This window comes from Ovis canadensis, chromosome 4 (genome assembly GCF_042477335.2).
Source record: "Ovis canadensis isolate MfBH-ARS-UI-01 breed Bighorn chromosome 4, ARS-UI_OviCan_v2, whole genome shotgun sequence".
Classification (NCBI taxonomy): domain Eukaryota; kingdom Metazoa; phylum Chordata; class Mammalia; order Artiodactyla; family Bovidae; genus Ovis; species Ovis canadensis.
The window spans coordinates 78,825,802-78,845,756 of record NC_091248.1 but is presented as its reverse complement, the minus strand read 5'-3'; positions in this window follow the sequence as shown (position 1 = coordinate 78,845,756).

The window sequence follows — 19,955 nt, the reverse complement described above, 5'->3', positions numbered from 1 at the left end:
CTCGTTAACTTTAGAATGGAAGGGCTGGGAGGGACAGAAAATTAGTTTTTGAAAAAGTTTGTCCAGTCCCTGAGTGCTCACTGTTCCTCAGTAACTCATCTCTGTTCCGTCTCGTTCTAACTTCACTTCCATTGTGCGTGTGTGCTGTCGCTTCAGTCGTGTCTGACTCTGCGACCCCATGGACTGTAGCCCAGCAGGCTCCTCTGTCCATGGGATTCTCCAGGCCAGAACACTGGAGTGGGTTGCCATGCCCTCCTCCGAGGGATCTTCCCAATCCAGGCATTGAATTTATGTCCTGTGTCTCCTGAATTGTGGCGGGTTTTTTACCACTGAGCCACTGGGGAAGCCCTCACTTCCATCATTCCTGGTCCATTATGCCTGCACCTTACTGGTTTCCCTACTTCCAGTCCACCCTACCCCTCACACCCAGATTCATCTCCCTAAGACTTTAGGGTATTTTTAATTGTCCCTTGCTACATGATAATCCTCCAAGTCTACTTAACTGTCTACAGAATTAAATCCAGATTCCTAAATCAAGCACTCAGTGTCTGCCACACGGTAATGTCCCAAGCTTTTCCAGTGACCCCCTGGCCTCCACAAGCCCCCAGCTAACTGACACCTTTGCTGTGGTGACACTTTCCTTCCCTCTAGCTGTTGGATGAGCATTGAGAGAAACCCTGTATACACTAACTGAACGTCAGCTTCAGCCCCTCTTGTTCCTCAAAGTCTCCCCTGGGGCTAACCTAAGTTCTTTCTAAAATACTTGACTCAGCTTTTATCGATGATGTTGTTCAGTTGCAAAGTTGTGTCTGGCTCTTTGCGACCTCTTAGACTGCAGCACTCCAGGCTCCTCTGTCCTCCACTGTATCCTAGAGTTTGCTCAAATTTGTGCCCATCAAGTCCATGATGCCTTTATTGAGCACCACACAAATAGGTGCTTTCCAGTTTTGAAGATTTTCAACTAGCAAAACTTTAAGAAAGGGATGGCAAATTAAGTGTGAGATATACATCTGGAAAGAAATGTATACATTAAGATTAACCAGTCATACAGCTGATGCCCAGGGAGGAAATAGGGTATTGCCAGCACCTAAAACGCTCCATTCTTTGTGTCTTTCCCAGAGCATAATTCTTCCTCCGGAGATATCTGGTTCTCTGATTTTGGAGATAATTATTTCTTTATAGTTCTACCTCCTTCTTCCTGTGTACATATACTCAAAGCATTGTTTTGGTCTTTGAACTTGTATAAATGGAATCACATTGGTATTGTCTTTTTCTGCCTAATTTTGGTTTTAGGAAATCATTCTCTTTCACTGCTTCCTAAGCTGTCTCACTGTACAGCTGCACAGTTTATCCCCTCTATGTGGGTTCAGTTCAGTCGCTCAGTCGTGTCCAACTCTGCAACCCCATGAATCGCAGCATGCCAGGGCTCCCTGTCCATCACCAACTCCTGGAGTTCACTCAGACTTGCGTCCATCGAGTCAGTGATGCCATCCAGCAGTCTGTGGGTAGGCATTGGCTATTTCCAGTTTGAGGTTTTCGTGAGGAGCAGTGCTGCTCTGACCCTTCTAGAAAACACTTCCAGTGCATCTAATGCACATTTTCTGTACGGGATAAATGTGGGAATGAAACTGGAGGCATGGAAATATGTAAACTAAACTTTTTTGTTAATGTTAACTTGTTTTCAAAGAGGTGGTGCTATTTACCCTCCCACCAGCAGGGCATGAAAACAGCATTGTTCCACATCGTCCCCAATGCTTGGGTATCATCAGGAATTTAAATTTCTCTTGATTCGGTGAGTGTAAAATGGTATCTCATTGTGGGTTTTAATTTGCATTTCCCTGTTGTACTAGTAAAATTGAGCACCTTTTTATTGATTGATTGATTGTTCAGATTTCCACTTTGGGGAAATGCCTATTTGGTTTTTACCCATTTTTCTATTAGTCTATCTGTTTCTTACTTGCTTGAGTGTGTATGTGTGTATATGTCTGTCTATAGATATATATTATTAGGGATTTCTGGATACTATTTCTTCGCTATGTTGCAGATTTCTTGTTCTGTGGCTTACCTTCATTCTTTTTGGTCTCTTGCTGAATCAAGTTCTTAATGTGGTCAAACTTTTATCTTTCCTCTTAAGATTAGTGGAAATCCTATCTTTCTGTGTTTCATTTAACAAATTTTTTTTCCACCTCAAGGTCATAAGGATAATCTCTATAATCTTCTAGTGTTTCAGTTTTCCTTTCATACTTAAAGAATTTCTCTACCCGAAATTTCTTTCCCAATCCCCACCCTTTCTTCCTTACCCAATATGACTAGAAAGTTTTGGCACTTCTTATTTTGCTGAGTAAGAACTCTTTTTATTTATTTATTTTTGCTTTTTAAAAAAATCTTTATTGAAATATAGTGATTTACAGTGTGTTTGTTAGTTTCGGGTGTACAGCAAAGCAATTCAGTTATATTTTTTAGATTCTTTTCCATTATAGGTTATTACAAGATATCAAGTAGAGCTCCTTGCACTATACAGTAGATCCTTGTTGGTTATCTATTTTATATACAGTAGTGTGTATATTTTAATCCCAAACTCCTAATTTATCCTTCCCCCCTCCGCTTCCCCTTTGGTTACCATAGGTTTGTTTTCTATGTTTCTGTGAATACTTCTGTTTTATAAATAAATTATTTGTATCATTCATTTAAAGTTCCATATATAAACAATGTCATATAATATTGGTCTTTCTCTTATCACTATCACTTCTCACTAAGACATTTTGATACCAAAACATGAGAAGAGCATAAGGTCAGAGTAAAGGAGAACCCTTTAAATCAAATAATTAACTCTGTGTTATACTTGTTTAATTTGTCGATATTTTTCTCATTTTGTTACAGGTCCTTTGCAGAACTTCGCCTAAGTATAAGTTTATGAAGATGGAGGAAGGAATCCTATTTTTTTTTTTAATTTTGAAAGGCAGATGTTCTCCAAGTCTAACAACCACATAAATGTCCAGTGTGTCCATAACTGTCCAGAGCAGCCCCTAGCAATAAGGAGTTCTAACACTGTAGCAAAGATGCATACTGGCCTCCAGAGATCCAAGGTGCACACATATTTGACTACTTGCCCTGGGAAGTCACTCTTAAAACTAACGCAAGTCCCTCACACTGCATTTTAAATACCACCTCTTCCCATCAAGTATTTGCGTGCCTACTGTGTACACACACAGTACATGCCCCACACATAGCAGGGGGAGATGGACAGTTACCATGGATGGTTACCATGGATGGTAAAGAGGCCGGGTCAAGGGTCAAAGCCCAGCCCAGTTTGACCACAGCATGGCGGCCAGCTGCTTTTTTACAGATTGAGTAGATGTTGGCTCAGCTGGTAAAGAACTTGCCTACTAATGCAGGAGACACACAAGACACTGGTTCAATCCCCAGGTTGGGAAGATCCCCTGGAGGAGGAGATGGCAACTCTTCCAGTATTCTTGCCTGGGAAATCCCATGGGCAGAGCAGCCAGGCGGGCTACAGTCCATTGGGTTGCAAATGGTCAGACATGACTGAGCACACGCACTTGTAGATGTTTCTTCCCTTGAAGACTGTGATGGTTTTAGGAGTGAGGTGGGTTTAGAGGAAGAAGCTGTAAGATACAAAGAGCTCCAGGGCGTTAGGAGAACAGCATAGGCAAAGACTGGGAAACAGCAGATGTTCTTTGGTGTAGCTGGAACATAAATGGCAAGAACTGAGCAAGAGATGAGGCTATAGGCTAAGGCCAGACCAGGAAAAAGAGATCCCTGTCAGCCTGGCAAAGGGGGGATGGACTTGCTCTAAAAGGCCAGTGGAAAACCTTAAAGGGCTTCCTAAGAGCAAGTGGCAGGATGCTGCATTTGAAAAGGTTCATTCTGGCTTGGGCACCAAAGCATTTAGACTGGTGGGGCTTGTGAATGTAAAGCAACTCCAAAGTGATTGTGGGCAGTGCCAGGAAAGCACAGAGGACTCTTCAGCATCAGTCATTACCTTTTTTGGCCATGGATCTTAGTTCCCCAACCAGAGTTGGAACCCGCACCCTCTGTAGTGAAAGTGCCCAGTCTTAACCACTGAACCAACAGAGAAGTCCCCTTTGAAGTTACTCCTTTTTGGCAAAGGGGAGACCCAAGAGACACTTGCCACCACTGCTGTGCAGATATATTTAAACCTGGGTGCAACTCTCTTTTTAGTTTACCAGCAGGAAGGGTATACCTCGTGTATTAAAAAAGTCCATCTGTGGTTAACATCTGGACTTTGATTTATTATATTCAGTCTAATCCATGGAATTTTTATTCTGATCAGCATTACCAGATGAACCATGTTCTCTGAGGAATGATTAGCCCAAAGTAGGACAGAAGAGAATCTGAGAAGTAGCCTTCCCACCTGCCCCTTGGCTCTGCCCTAGGAAACAGTCCCCGGCAGCACTTCCTGGAAACCACGAGACAAGTTGCATGGCACCAGCCTCGGCTGCAGAGATCCTGAATTGGTTCTTTGTACAAGATCGTCTCTTAGACACCAAAGCCTCAGTGCCCTCAAAAGATCATTCACTCCCTCTAAATGCCTTAGAAATGGAAATTCTCAGGTAAGGTTTTAACAGATGAAGATAAATGAGTATTTTTGTGTGTCATCCACTTTATGGTTATTTAAAAGCCCAAGGCCAGCAGGACTGAAATTTTTAAATCTTCTACTTTACAATAATCATATTTTAAAGTGTGTTTTTCCATTGGTGATAGATTGTGCATTTTGAGACTCAAGGTTTAAAACATTTTTATTTTGTGTGCCATTTAATTCTACTCCTTTGAGCATCTAGACTTAAGAATCCGTAGGATTTTTCCTCTCAGGTCTCCTTGGAAAAGAAGGATGCTAGTTGCTGCTTCTCTAGTTGGAAAACATGTTTTCTGTTTCCTTTTAAGTTATCAGGTTAAATTCAGTGACTATTCTCCCAGAATTGTGTTCTTACAGGCTATTCTGTAAGAGCAGATTGTATTTCCAAAGTTTCTGATACAATTTTCAGGGAATGTGGAATGGGTTTCCTAATGGACAATGTTGTTTACAGGAGCTGGGCCTCAGCTCATAAAAGCCTGTATGTCAGAGAGCCAGAGTATGTACCAAATAAGTAGAAGGTGCTAGAGAACTGAAATGCTCCACACAGCAGACAGAAAACTGTGATAACTTACAACTTGACAGCTGAAATCATAGCTACCCTCTGCACAGCTCCAGTGCAAATAAGTCAAGATTCAGTCACAAAACTGCTTAACCATGGGTGAGGTGCTGTTCAGGGGTCCAGGAGACAAGAGGAGATCTGCTCAAAAATTTGATATTAAAAAGTGATGAATGTCTTGAGAGGTCCAATAAAGTGCCATGACTAGAACAATCAGAGAAGGCTTCCTGTGACATTCACATTGCTCCTTGAGTGAAGATGTTAAGATTTTGAGTAGAGACAGTAAAGATCAGAGCAGACTTTTAGTCTAACCAGGGGTCCTATGAGCTGTGATGCAGGAGAAGAAGGGATCAGTGGCTATAGGCCTATGAAGAGATACGGAGTGATGACAGAGGAGAAAGAAGTGAACAGTCTCTGGTGATGCTAAAGCCAGAAGGAACCTGAGAAGTATGGAAACCACCCGAGATTAGCCTTGGTGAGAAGACAAAGATTAAGGGAAAGAGAATGAGGAGGAGGGAAATCCCTGCCAATACAAGAAGAAAAAGAAGTACCTGTAAGGGTTCATCTATATGTTGAGAACCTCTGTTGGATGAGGTGGTCACCTTCCCAGAGTCAGGAGTACGAAATACTCCATCAAGTAAGCTGGAAGGTTTGGAAAGTGCAGTTAGCTTTATATCAACGTCACAAAACAAGGCATTTTGAAAAGAAACCTCAAGTTGTTTTCTATGGGGACCAAAAGATGCTTTTCCCACTTTCAAGCTGTGACAGATTTCAAGTCCAAACATAATGTTGATTAAAATCAACTATTTTCACTTGATCTATGTAGTTATATGAGTGTGCTCAGTCGCTCAATCATGTCCAACTCATTGCCACCCCATGGGCTATAGCCCACCAGGCTGCTCTGTCCATGGAATTCTCCAGGCAAGAATACTGGGGTGGGTAGCCATTCCCTTCTCCAGGTATCGAACCCAGGTCTCCTGCACTGCAGGTGGATTCTTTACTGTCTGAGCCACCAGGGTATACAGGATAACAATAAAATGAGCATTCCATCACTTGATTTAAGATGGTGTCTCATCACTCTAAGCTGGGGAAAAGATGGGAAGAGGGGAAAGGCCCAGGGAAGCACACAGAATGCTTCCCTCAGGGCCTCCCGCCTTGTGTTCCAATCGCTACCTGAGTTTCCCTCACTGGGAAAGGATTTTTGTTCTGAGAACCCCAAAAGCTGAAGACAATACAGTCCTGGATTGTTATGTGACCTTGGGCACATTAAAAAAAAAAAAATGGAAAACTCTGGGCCTGTGTTCTGAATAAAATAAAGGAGGAGGATGAGTGGTTTTCAGTCTTCTCTTAGGTGGGAAACTGCTCAGGCAAAGTCCTCCGGGTGCTGACTGAAGAAGACGCCTCCCCCGGCACTTGACTGTTTATTCGTCCCTCATTTAGGTCTCCATGACTCAGTGCTTCCTGTACTGTATCGAGTTCCCACACTCCAGCAGAGTTCTTTTTTTGAGCGTGTCAGAATGTTAAGCTAACACTTATTTCATTGCTTTAAGCAAGATGGGCTTTTAAGGAGGACGGTCAAAAATGCAAGTATGAAAAAAAAAAAATGCAAGTATGAGCCTTTTTATGACCCTGTCCCTGCATCAGGAAAGCATCTAACTCAATGTCAACGGACTTAATCCCAGCTAAGCCTGATTGGCATTCCATTCCTAACAGTTAATATCAAGGAGATAATCCAAAAGGGGGGTGGGGGAAGCCATGTGCATGGAGTTCTTTGTCATTGTATTTTTCATTATAATGAAAAATGCAAAACTAGAAACAGCCGACAGGAGGAAGGACGAGTTACGGTGTTCAGTGTCATACTAACAAGTTCGCTGCTCACTGTCACATCAGACAGCTGAGAACAATCACTGGAAATGGGATAAAGAGAAGAGGAAAGTGCAGAACAGCGACGCATGTAAAGGAGGTGGGAGCCCAGTTTGCTTCCCCTGCATTTCTCCTTCTTCTTGCCTGTGTCTTTTCTCAGTTTCTCCCACATTGCTATTGGAATATGGGAAAATGAGTTGATTTGTGAGGTCAATAACCCTGTGGTGATTTTCAGCTTCTGAACTGTGTCTTGAAGGATGCGACAGAACCCAAGCACTAAGAGAGGTAAAGAACTCATTGTTTAGCAGCTAAGTCACATCAGACCCTTTTGCGACTGCATGGACTATAGCCTACCAGGCTCCTCTGTCCGTGGGATTTCTCAGGCAAGAGTACAGGAGTGGGTTGCCGTTCCTTCTCCAGAGGAACTTACCAACCCAGGAATAAAACCTGTGTCCCCTACATTGGCATGTGGACTCTTTACCACTGAGCCATGAGCAAAGCCCCAAAGAACTCATTGAATGGTAGAGCCTCTTGGGCTTCCAGTGCCTTTCTGCCCCACTGGGACCTGAATATATTTCCATCACCATCCTTACTGTTCCAGTATTGTGATGAACCATGAGGACAGGAGCATGGCACACAGTAGGCACTTGTGACATGCACAAAACCCTCCTTTCCTTCCTCTGTGGTTGTGGCTTACCAAAAGCACCATGCAACTGATGCAGTGATAGAGCCAGAGAAACTAAGAAAGCAAAAGAAAGCAGTGCTTTAACTATTTTCTCTTACAAAGTACTTGGTGAAACTAAGGATATTTAGCACCACAAAAAGTAGGCCAAGGGTAAGAAAAACTCTCCATACCCAAGAGACTTCAGCTGACCAAATTAAGTCTGATCCAGAATAAACAGTTCTCATCTGGAAGTCTAGCAGTTCCAGAAAGCACTGTCCAGGGAAAAAGGCCCACGATGCTGATCTGCATAATTACGTAACCCTTCAGCAAAGTGGGAATAAATACCATTGTAAAGGGGTGCACAGGAAAAGTCAAATGTGAGCAAGTAACAGTTCTCAGGCCTTAAGAAGACTTTATTCCTGAAGAAAAACCAGGCCCTTGAACAACGTCAGTTTTGCCCATGCTCACCCAGCATCCAAAGCCTAGACCAAGATTTCTATTATCAGATCCCTCCAGTGGGACTTGCCTAGTGGTCCAGTGGCTAAGACTCTGCACTCCCATGCAGGGGGCCTGAGTTAGATCACTGGTCAGGGAACTAGAACCCACCTGGTACAACTAAAGATCCTGCTTGCTGGGAAAGATTGAAGGAAGGAGGAGAAGGGGATGACAGAAGACAGATGGTTGGATGGCATCACTGACTCAAGGGACATGAGTTTCAGCAAACTCTGGGAGATGGCGAAGGACAGGGAAGGCTGGCGTGCTGTAGTCCATGGGGTCCCAAAGAATCGGACACAACTGAGCGACTGAACAACAATAACAACCTAATTAATCATAAGGACGTTATCTTTCTGCAGCACCCGAAGTGAACCTACTCCAGTACTATCGCATGCCAATGACGATCGTGGTTATGCAGGTCTATTTCCTTACCAACAAACTTCGGGAGACGATACTCCATCTTTTAACCATCAAGTGGAAATTAATCTTTATTTTACTTATTCATCCAGTAATCATAACTGGTACATATTGAACAGCTGGATGTGCTAGACAATGTGCTAACAACTTTCACCTGTGTAAAACAATGTTAATCCTATTTTTAAATTTTTATTTATTTATTTTTGGCTGTACTGGGTCTTCACTGCTGCTCGGGCTTTTCTCTAGTTGCAGAGCATGGACTCTAGGGCATGTGGGCTCAGTAATTGTGGTTCCCGTGCTCTAGACCACAGGCTTAATAGTTGTGGTACATGGACTTAATTGCCCCTCAGCATGAGGATCTTCCTGGACCAGGGATTGAACCCATGTCTCTTGCATTGACGGGGATTCTTTACCACGGAGCCACAAGGGAAGCCCAATAGGATTATTAGCTCCAGGAATTTCCACTGGAGAAGGAAATGGCAACCAACCCACTCCAGTATTCTTGCCTGAGAAATCCCATGGACAGAGGAGCCTGGCGGGATACAGTCCACGGAGTCGCATACGACTCAAAGACTAAACAGTAGCAAATAATCTTACTAGTAGAAATTATTTTTCCCAATTTTTGGAGGAAAAACTTGAACCAATGAAACTCAAATTTACATCATATATCATCCACTATATTCAAAAAGACCATTGAACTGTAAGAGACATGGGGTGGGGGAGGTCTTCAAATTCAAACTCCTCATTGTTGTTTACCTTCCTTTATTATGGAAATACTCAAATACATTGAAAAGTATAATAAACCTCTTTATAATAAATGACTCAGCTTCAGTAGTCATCAATTTATAGTCAGTCTTATTTAATCTTTACCCTCACTTACTTTCCTCCATCCCATAGAATATTTTTGCCATAATATATTTTTAGTCCTTATCTGGAAATCATTTCAAACCTACATACAAGTTGCTAAAATGAAAATATTTAAAAAACCCATTACCCTTTACCTCCATCTATTTATTCATTTGCTCTATCAGTACGTTTTCTTTTTCTCTCACCGACCGACCCCCCGCCCTACCCTTACACTTTTTGGTTATTGTTCAGTTGCTAAGTCGGACTCTTTGAGACCGGATGTACTGCAGCACGCCAGGCTTCCCTGTCCTTCACTACCTCCCAGACATTTGAGGGGAAACCATTTGAGGGTAAGTTAATACATCACAACGCTTTATCCCTGGATACTTACTTCATTATGTATCTCCTAAGAAAAAGGATATTCTTTTATAGACCGTAGTATAATCAACTTCAGTAAAATGAACACTGACTCATTACTTTATCTCCTCTATTCTTATTCCGGTTTTGTCAGTTGTATCCTTAGAGCGTTTCTTTCCCCTGCAATATAGCATCCAGTATGGGGTGAGGTATTACATTTAGTTGTTCGTCTCTTTTGATCAGGAACATTTCCAGAGCTTTTGTGTTTCATGACATTGACATTTTGGGAAAATGCATCCCTTTCCCTTTCTTTTTCTTTTTTTTTTTTGAGCCATGCTGTGCACTGTTCAGGATCTTAGTTCCCCAGCCAGGAATTGAACGTGTGTTTCCTGCAGTGGAAGCGTAGTCTTAACCACTGGACTTCCAGGGAAGTCCCTCTTTTCCTTTTTTTAACAAGACATTTCTCATTTGATGTTTGTTTGCTGTTTCCTTATGATTAGACTCAAGAAATGCATTCTTGGCCAGAACATTACCTAGATGAGGCTGTGACCTTCTCAGAGCATCACATGGGAGCTATATGATATCCATCTCTCCTTACTGGTGGTATTAATCTTCACCAGTCAAGGTTGTTGCCCAGCTTCATCACTGTACAATTACTGTTTTTTTCTCCTCTCTTATAAATAATAAACAGCCTGTGGGGAGACACTGTAAGATCACAGAAATGTTCTGCTTATCAGAATTTCCCCCACATTCAGCATTTGTGTTTAGTTACCTGTTGCTGCATAATAGGTTATGCCAAAACTTAGTAGAGTAAAACAATAAATATTTATGATCTCACACAGTTTTTGTGAGTCAGCATGTTGGCACTGCCTTGGCTGGATGGTTTCTGGCTCAGGGTCCCCTTATGAGGTTACATTCCAGCTGTTGGCCAGGAGCTGCTGGCACCTGAAGGCTTGACTGTGGCTGGAGAATCCACTTCCAGAGTGGGTCGTTCACATGCCTGGGAAGTCAGTGGGGAACTGAGGAGGCTTCAAGTTCCCTGCCAGATGGACCTCTCCAAAGGGTCACTTGTGTATCCTCTTTGCATGGCACTGGGTTCCTCTAGAGCAAGTAATCCCTAACAGGGAAAGGAGAGGGCAAAGCCTTGTGACCTAGACTCAGAAGCCACACACTCACTTCCACTTACAGTCAGCTCGTTAGAAGTGAGAAACCAAGTCCAGCTTACGTTCCAGAGAAGGGAAATTTAGCTCCAACTTTAAGTTCCAACTCTCTCTATGTTTTGGTGGGCTCATCAATTGGTTTGTGGGATCTTACTTTCCTGACCAGGGATTGAACCCATGCCTTCCACAGTGAAAGTGCTGAGTCCTAACCACTCGACCTCCAGGGAGTTCCCTAAAATTCCAGCTCTTGAACAGAGAATATAAAAGAATTGGTGGACATCAGTTAGGGCCATTACAGCATCCTTTGATGATTCTTGCCTGGTTTAATCCTTACTCAAAATAATGATTTCCCAACTATCCTGTATTATTTTAAAAAGCAAATTATAGCATCATATTTCATCTATAAATTTTTGGGAATGTATCTCTTTAAAATGAGTATTTTTAATATTATAAACTTATAATGTTATATATTATAATATCAAATAGCAGATCCCCTGGAGGAGGAAATGGCAACCCACTCCAGTATTCATGCCTGGATAAGCCCATGGACATAGGAGCCTGGTGGGCTACAGTCTATGGGGTCACAAAGAGTGGATACAACTGAGCAACTGAGCAGTCAGGCAGTCAGTATTTAAATTTCCATGTGTCCCATGAATGCTGCACTTTTCATTGAGATACAATTCACAAGCCTCAAAGTTCACTCTTAAAGTGTTCAGTCCAGTGGTTTATAGTATTTTGAGTTGTACAATCATCACCACTAGTTTATCACCTCAAGAAGAAACCCTGTATCATTAGCAGTTACTTCCCATTTCCAAATCAGTCTCTGACAACCACTAATATGCTTTCTATGGATATGCTTTTTATGGATATTTCATATAAAGGGAATAATTACAGTATGTGGCATTTTATGTCTGATTTTTTTTGAAACCATGGATGTAATCCATGTCACCTGCCTTTACTAATGAAGGTTTTAAGACTTTCAGGTCCTCCCAAGCAGCATGTAGCGTAACAACGTGTTTGCCCAAGTTGTTTTTCAGGAACTTGGAGTCAGCTGCATCTGCTTCAAGTTGAGCCAAAGTCAGCTGTGTCTGCTCTGAACTGAGCTGTTTAGGTCAGGATGGGACCACCAGCCCTTCACCTGGGCACGCACGAGCATCTGCTTCTGCCTTATTGAACGTGCAGAGGCCTGTAGCTTTGCTATGCCTACAGGGAACAATTATCACACCTTTTCCTTTCTCCCCAGGCCTCAGACCACCCTGCTTCTTTGTTCTTTATCCCATACCTGAGACTCTTGCCTTCAGGGAAGCAGACTGGAGACATGTTTTCCTGTCTCATCATTTTGCTGCAAACGTGGCATCTGTTTTGACTTCCTGCACATCTGGCAAAACAAACCTGGTGGTAACACCTTCACTTGGTATAAAGTTTTTAAGGTTGATTTATGTTGTAGCATGACTAAGTACTTCAGTCCGTGCTATGGCTGGATAGTATTCCATTGTATGGAGATACTGCACGTTGTTTATCCATTTTTTGGCTATTTGCAAATAATATTACTCATGTACAAGTGTTTGTGTGGAGCCCTATTTAATTTGTTTCTTTGAATTGGTACCAAAATAAAATCCACATAATGCCATTAGCTGATAAAATCTTTTAAGTCTCTAAAGGTTCCTCTACAACTTTGTATTTTTTCTCTAATTTGTTGAAGAAATTGAGTCATCTGTCCTGTACAGTTTTGCAAAATCAGGATTTTGTTGATTAGATCCTTTAGATATAAATAATTTAACATGTTACTCTAATGTCTATAGTTTCATAGATTGGTAGCTGAGGGTAGAGGCTTGATCAGATTCAGACTTGATGGGGGAGGGAAGGCTGGCAAGATTACATTATATGGTCTGTTATTTTACAAACAATGTCTGGTTTTCTCTTTTTTTATATTAGCAGCCATTGATGATTATTGCCTAGATCCACTATGGAATGAGAAGTAGCAATACTTTAATTCTGTCATTTCTTTATTAGCTAGAATATGGTATAAAGAAAAAATTTGCCCTCAACTATTTTGTTACTGTTTCATTCAATTGATATATAAAAGGAAGGATAAAATGTTTGAATGTTTCCCTTTATTTCCTAGTTTTCAAAATGAATTAATTCATTATCATACTCTAATAATGACCAGCTATTTGTGAGCTTTAAAAATTAACTCATGAAATCCCCTGGAGGCCCATTGGTTAGGACGTGGAGCTTTTACTGCCCTGCAGGGATTTATCTCTGGTGGCGGAACTAAGATCCCAGAAGTTGCTTGGGGTGGCAAATAAAAATAGCCATATTAATAAGCTTCTCATCTTGAAGTCTTCATCCCTTCATTCTCTTAACCACTGAAGCATAGATTACCTCAGGGAAATTTAAATACTAGTATTTGAACTTTATACATCATATTCTTTGGAGTTCCTTTTTATTTTTAAAGAGTGAATTGGTTTTTAATAAGTCAGTATCTGTTTATGCTTTTCTCTTGGTTTAGGACATGATGTTTGATCATGAGAGCTTTCAATGGTATACGGAAAAGAGAAAAAATCTGCCAAATGCATTAGAAAGCATTTGAATAGAAATGCTGGTTCCTATTTAAAACACTCTCTTTTCTGCATATACCCAAACGGGAGTAAAAGATGCCTTAATATTTAATTTTTATATTGTTAGAGACAATGGGTTTAATAAATTCCTTTTTATCTGTTGTGTATTTTTAGTTATTTGGTAACTGAGTTCTAAGTTCTTTCATATAAACTCCATTTCAAGCCTTGTTTGTTTTCAAGTACTCAAATGTATGTCTCTATATAATATGTTCGAAGCATCTTTGTAAAAATATATAGAAGTCTTTAAAATGCTGAACTGTAGTACCTGCTTATTTTTTTAGTCATTAGTAGAGAAAAAAGTTTTATCAAGAAGTTACTGATGTGAATGTGCAATTTACAGTGATTTCATATGTGCTCCCCAGCTTCGAAATCACTTAGAACTACAGCTGTGGTTTCTGGAAGGGTCAGTTGTTGCTTCCTCAAGTTACACCTGTACAGCTTGGATTTGAGTTTTTAAAGAATATTTAACTTTTAAAGAAGTTATGTTAGGAAAAGGGGAGTTTGAGTTGTATTCATGGTTTTGGCTGGGTTAACAATGTTTGAATTATAAAGTAAGTATAATTATGGTAAAGAAGCTCAGCCTCATTTTTAAATGTTGAATCACATTTTATTTCTTGGATTATTACTATAGAAACTTCAAAATTTAGGACCACTGAAATATGCCAAGTTCTGTTTTGGGATTGTGTGTTTAGTTCTTGTTATGTTGATTAGTTTGCTTTTTTTTAAATTTTTTTATTGAAGGATAATTGCTTTACAGAATTTTGTTTTCTGTCAAATCTCAACTTTTTTTTTTTCCTTAAAGAAACTGAAAATGCTACATCTACTAGTGGAAGAAAATGCTTTGGTTTGCTCTGAAGATTTTGCTGTTGTTCAAGCATATTGTGGTTCAAAGTTTACAAAGAATAATGTTAGTTAAATGCCAATGAACTCTTTTTATATGAAATATAGATTCTGGGGGGGGGGGTGATGGTGGCAGTGGTGCCTCTTACTTCCTTATGTAAGATGCTTGAACATTCTCATCAACATTGCCATCATCTGTTTGATATTCCCAGTGGGGAATTCCCTGGGTGTCCAGTGGTTAGGACTCAGTGCTTCACTGCTGGGGCCTGGATTCAATCCTGGTCATGGCACCGAGATCCTACAAATCACATGGCCAAAATAACAAACAACAAAATCTCCCAGTATGTTTTCTCAAAGTCTATTTACTTAAAATTGTATGGAATGACATAATAAGGAATAAAATCTGAATTACAGACACACAGTAATAATTCAATATTTAAAAATAACTTTCATATTTTGGCAGGAACATAAATAGAATTTTTGACATTCATTATATTAGGTGATTAATGCTATTTATTTTGATATAAAGTCCTCTTATTTGGAATTTAATATTTCATATGTTCGAATGTGTACAATATCTCCAAATAAAAATAATTAAGAAATTTTGAAAATTTTCAGGCTAATGTTTTTGTTTCTGAAGACAATAAAGAGATTATTTAGTAGATCATTTCCAAGAAAAAAAACACTGACATATTTTACAGTGGTATCCCCTTGGAAGTTCCATGGATTAAGGGTAAAAATAAGTTCTTCTGTATATCATTAAACAGCTGGCACTGTCCCAGAGAGGAATATTTTCAAAATGGGAAATATATGATACAATATGTGATTAGTATTGGGAAAATATTTTCAAATATATCAGTGTTTGTATTTTAATGTTTTTCCACTAAAAATAATGTTAATGGTACAATGAGAAATAATGGAAAATTAACCACAATAAAAGTGAAAGTGAAAGGTGTTATAATTCAGAAGTTCTAATTTTCAAAAAATCATTAACCTAGATATCTTCTTCTGATTGGAGTTTTTATTATTACTGTTGCTCATACTGCCCTCTCTCTGCTCAATGGCTTTTTGGTTTTGCTTTTAATTGTTTGTGGCCTTGTCTGTCCCTACACAGCCAGACTTGGGAACTGATTCTGGGAAGCCTTGATGCTCTCATTTTGAATATGGAACACACATGTGCAATTAGCTCTTGCACACTTGCCCTTGGGCATCAGGCCCCTCTGCCCCACTAGGCCATGTTCCTAGGGCCAGGAGTTTGTCCCCTCTATGCAATTGATGAGGAGGTTCAAATGGTGTTTACAGTTCCTGCTGTCCTTGTGGGTCTAGTAATTATGAATCCCAGGTGTCTCCCATCCCATGGAGCTATAGTCAGGCCTGGTCAATGGTTCTTGGAACAGTGGGTTCCAAAGTCATTTTATGTGACTCTAATAGTCTGATAGTTTTTTTTTTTTTAATCTATTTTTGGATGTGCTGGGTCTCTGTTGCTGAACACATGCTTTCTCTAGTTGTGCTCAGGCTTCTCACTGCAGTTGCTTTTTTTGCGGAGCATGGCCTCTAGAACTCATGGCCTTCAGTAGTTGTGGCGCTTGGGTTAGTTGCCCTGCAGCATGTGGAATCTTCTCACACCAGGGATTCAACCCATGTCCCCTGCTATGACAGGCAGATTGTTACCCACTGCACCACCAGGGAAGTCCCTGATAGCTTTCTTTATATCTGGCAAAATAAGATATTCTAAGCTCCTTTGTACATTTTTTTCTTTTTTTGCAATTGAGGTGCTTCTTTTTCTAACTTAATTTTTACATTATATTGGAATATATTTACAATGTGGTGTTAGTTTCAGGTATACAGCAGAGTGATTCAGTTATACATATACATATTTCTATTCTTTTCCAGATTCTATTTTCATATAGGTTATTATAGAACATTAAGTAGAATTCCCTGTGCTATACAGCAAGTCCTTTTGATTCATCTGTTTATATATAGTAATGTGCATGTTAATCCCAATCTCCTAATTTATCCCTTCTGGTGACCTGTCCCCTTTGATAACTGTAAATTTGTTTTTGAAGTCTGTAGGTCTGTTCCTATTTTGTAAATAAGTTCATTTGTATAAATTTTTTTTTAGATTTCACATATAAGTGATATCATACAATATTTGTCTTTCTTAGTTTGATAATCTCTAGGTCCACTCACATTGCTGCTAATGGCATTATTTCATTCTTTTTATGGCTGAGTAATATTCTAGTGTGATATGTAATCTTTATTCATTCCTGTCTTGATGGACATTTAGGTTGCTTCCAGGTCTTGGCTATTGTAAACAGTACTGCAGTGAACATTGAAGTGATTGTATCTTTTTGAATTATGGTTTTCTCTACACATATGCCCAAGAGTGGGATTGCTAGGTCATATGGTAGTTCTGTTTTTTTTCTGGCTGTGCCATGTGGCACATAAGATTTTAGCTTCCTGACAAGTGATTGAACCCACACCCCCTGCACTAGCGGTGTGGAGTCTTAACCACTGGACAACCGTGGAAGTCCCCTATTTTTTAGGAACTGCCATATTGTTCCCCACAGTGGTGGTACCAATTTTCATTCACACCAGCAGTGTAGGAGGGGTCCCTTTTCTCCACACTCTCTCCAGCATTTATTGTTTGTAGACTTCGAAGAAGGCCATTCTGATCCATGTGAGTTGATAGATTGCTGTAGTTTTGATGTGCATTTCTCTAATAATTAGTGATGCTGAGCATCTTTTCTTGTGCTCTTCGGCCATCTGTATATCTTCTTTAGAGAAATGTCTATTTAGATCTTCTACCCATTTGTGTGTGTGTGTGTGTCTGTGTGTGTGTTTTATATTGAGTTGCATGAGCTGTTTCTATATTTGGAGATTAATCCCTTGTCAGTCATATCGGTTGCAAAATATTTTTTCCCATCCTGAGGGTTGTCTTTTGATTTTACTTATGGTTTCCTTTGCTATGAAAAAACTTAAGTTCAAATAGGTCCCATTTGTTTATTTTTATTTTCATTAGAAGGGGTGGCTCAGCTGGTACAGAATCCACCTGCAATATGGGAGACCTGGGTTTGATCCCTGGGTTGGGAAGATCCCCTGGAGAAGGGAAAGGCTACTCACTCCAGTATTCTGGCCTGGAGAATTCCACAGACCGTATAGTCCATGGGGTCACAAAAAGTCAGACACAACTGAGTGCCTTTCATTTTCACTTTTTCAGAAGGTGGATCCAAAAAGATACTGCTAAAATTTATGCTGAAGCATGTTCTGCCTATGTTCTCTAAGAGTTTTAAATATTTTTTGGTCTTACATGTAGGTCTTTAATCCATTGAGTTTATTTTTTGTGTATGGTTATAGAATGTTCTAATTTCATTCTTTTACATGGAGCTGTCCAGTTTTCCCAGCACCACTTGTTGAAAAGACTGTTGTTTCCCCTGCTCTTTTTCATAGATTGATCATAGCTGCGTGAGTTTATTTCTGGGCTTTCTATCACATTGAACTATTTTTGTGCCAGTACCATACTGTTTTGATTACTGTAGCTATGCTATATTGTAGCATAGTCTGAAGTCAGGGAGCTTGATTCCTCCAGCTCAGTTTTTTCTTTCTTAGATTGCTTTGGGTGTTAAGGATCTTTTGTGATTCCATACAAATTTAAAATTTTCTTGTTCTAGCTCTGTGAAAAATACCATTGGTAATTTGACTGGGATTGCATTGAATCTAGATAACCTTGGGTAGAATCATTATATGATTAATCATTATTTGATTCTTCCAGTCCAAGAACATGGTATATCTTTCCATCTGTGTCATCTTCTTTTATCAGTGTCTTTATGGTTTTCAGAGTAAAAGTCCTTTGCCTTCTTAGGTAGGTTTAGTCCTAAGAATTTTATTCTTTTTGATGTGATGGTATATGGGATTATTTCCTTAATTTCTCTTTCTGATCTTTCATTGTTAAGTGTCTAGAAATACAACAGATTTCTGTGTATTAATTTTGTACTTGCAACTTTACCAAATTCATTGATGAGCCCTAATAGTTTTCTGGTGGCATCTTAGGATTTTCTGTGTACAGTATCATATCTGCAACCAGTAAGTTTTACTTCTTCTTTTCCAATTTGGATTCCTTTTTTTTCTTCTCTGACTGCCATGATTAGGACTTCCAAAATTCTCTTGAATAAAAGTGGTGAGAGTGACAACTTTGTCTTTTTCCTGATCTTAATAAAAACCTTTTAGTTTTTCATCACTGGGAATGATGTGGGTTTGTGATATATGGCCTTTACTATGTTGAGGTAGTTTCCCTCTATGGCCACTTTCTGGAGAGTTTTTGTCATAAATCAGTATTGAATTTAGTCAAAAGCTTTTTCTGCATCTATTGATTGCTTATTGCAATGAGCAATGGCCTATTCAACAGAAAGGAGAAAATATGTTAAGATAAAATGTAGTGTAAATTTATAGAGGGTTTTACTCATCCTCTTCTATTTTTCCTTTCTCCTCTGCAGAGAATTCCAGCTCTAAGAAGATTCTAGTAATAACAGATTAGATTATTACTCATTTGCTTTAGCCACAGTACACACACAATAGTATTAGAAAACTAATACCAACATTACCACTAATAATATGACTAAAACAAGTTTAAAAGATTTTTTTCTTTAGGGTTTATTCCACTAGAGATGTACAAATTACTGTTTTAAGTTGATTAAAAGTTCCTTTCTGTGGTTATGCCACCCCAGTATACTAATCTAGATTCTTTAGCTTCATCTTAAAATCTGTTTTATAATTATGTAAAATATTTACATATTTTGATCCCTCATCCTGTTCCTTTCCTTTCCTTCTAGTTAACCATTTAAAATGTTTATATTTATCTTTTTTAAAGATTTAACAAATTTTGTAAATAATGTAATTTTACTGTATACACACACTTTTCTCTACTCTTTTAGCTTAGTAATATGTTCTGGAGATCTACGGTGGAGGTGACATTATTTGACCATTCCTGATTTAACCAGTTGCTGGTAGATTTGGGGTTGTTTCTGGTCTTTTTGCTATTATAAATGCTACTGTAAGGGGTAACAGTCTTGTGCATGTGTTTAAAAAATGCTTTTTTCTTTGAAAGAGATCCCTAGATTTAGAATTGTGATCAAGATTACTAGTACTGTCAAATCTCCCACAACTACCATAATTTGTAGGAGTATCAGGAATATGTGAGCATACATGGTTCTTGACCAACAGTATGTCCAACTTTGGATTTTTACCTACTTAATACATGAGAAATAGTATCCCAGTGTTGGTTTTACTGTCTGTGTTTCTCGTAGTATGAATAAGATCAGCATATATCAAGTTTATTGTTCATCTCAAAGCTCAATTTCTTACAGAGTACTTGTTCTTTTTATTTTTAAAAACTCTTTTAAAGATATTAGAGATACTAGCACTTTTAAACCTTTTTCATATTTTGCCATGTCTTACTTTGAATTTTGATGGTTGATAACACATAAAACAAAGCTGACTTATATTGTTCTTGTATCCTGTA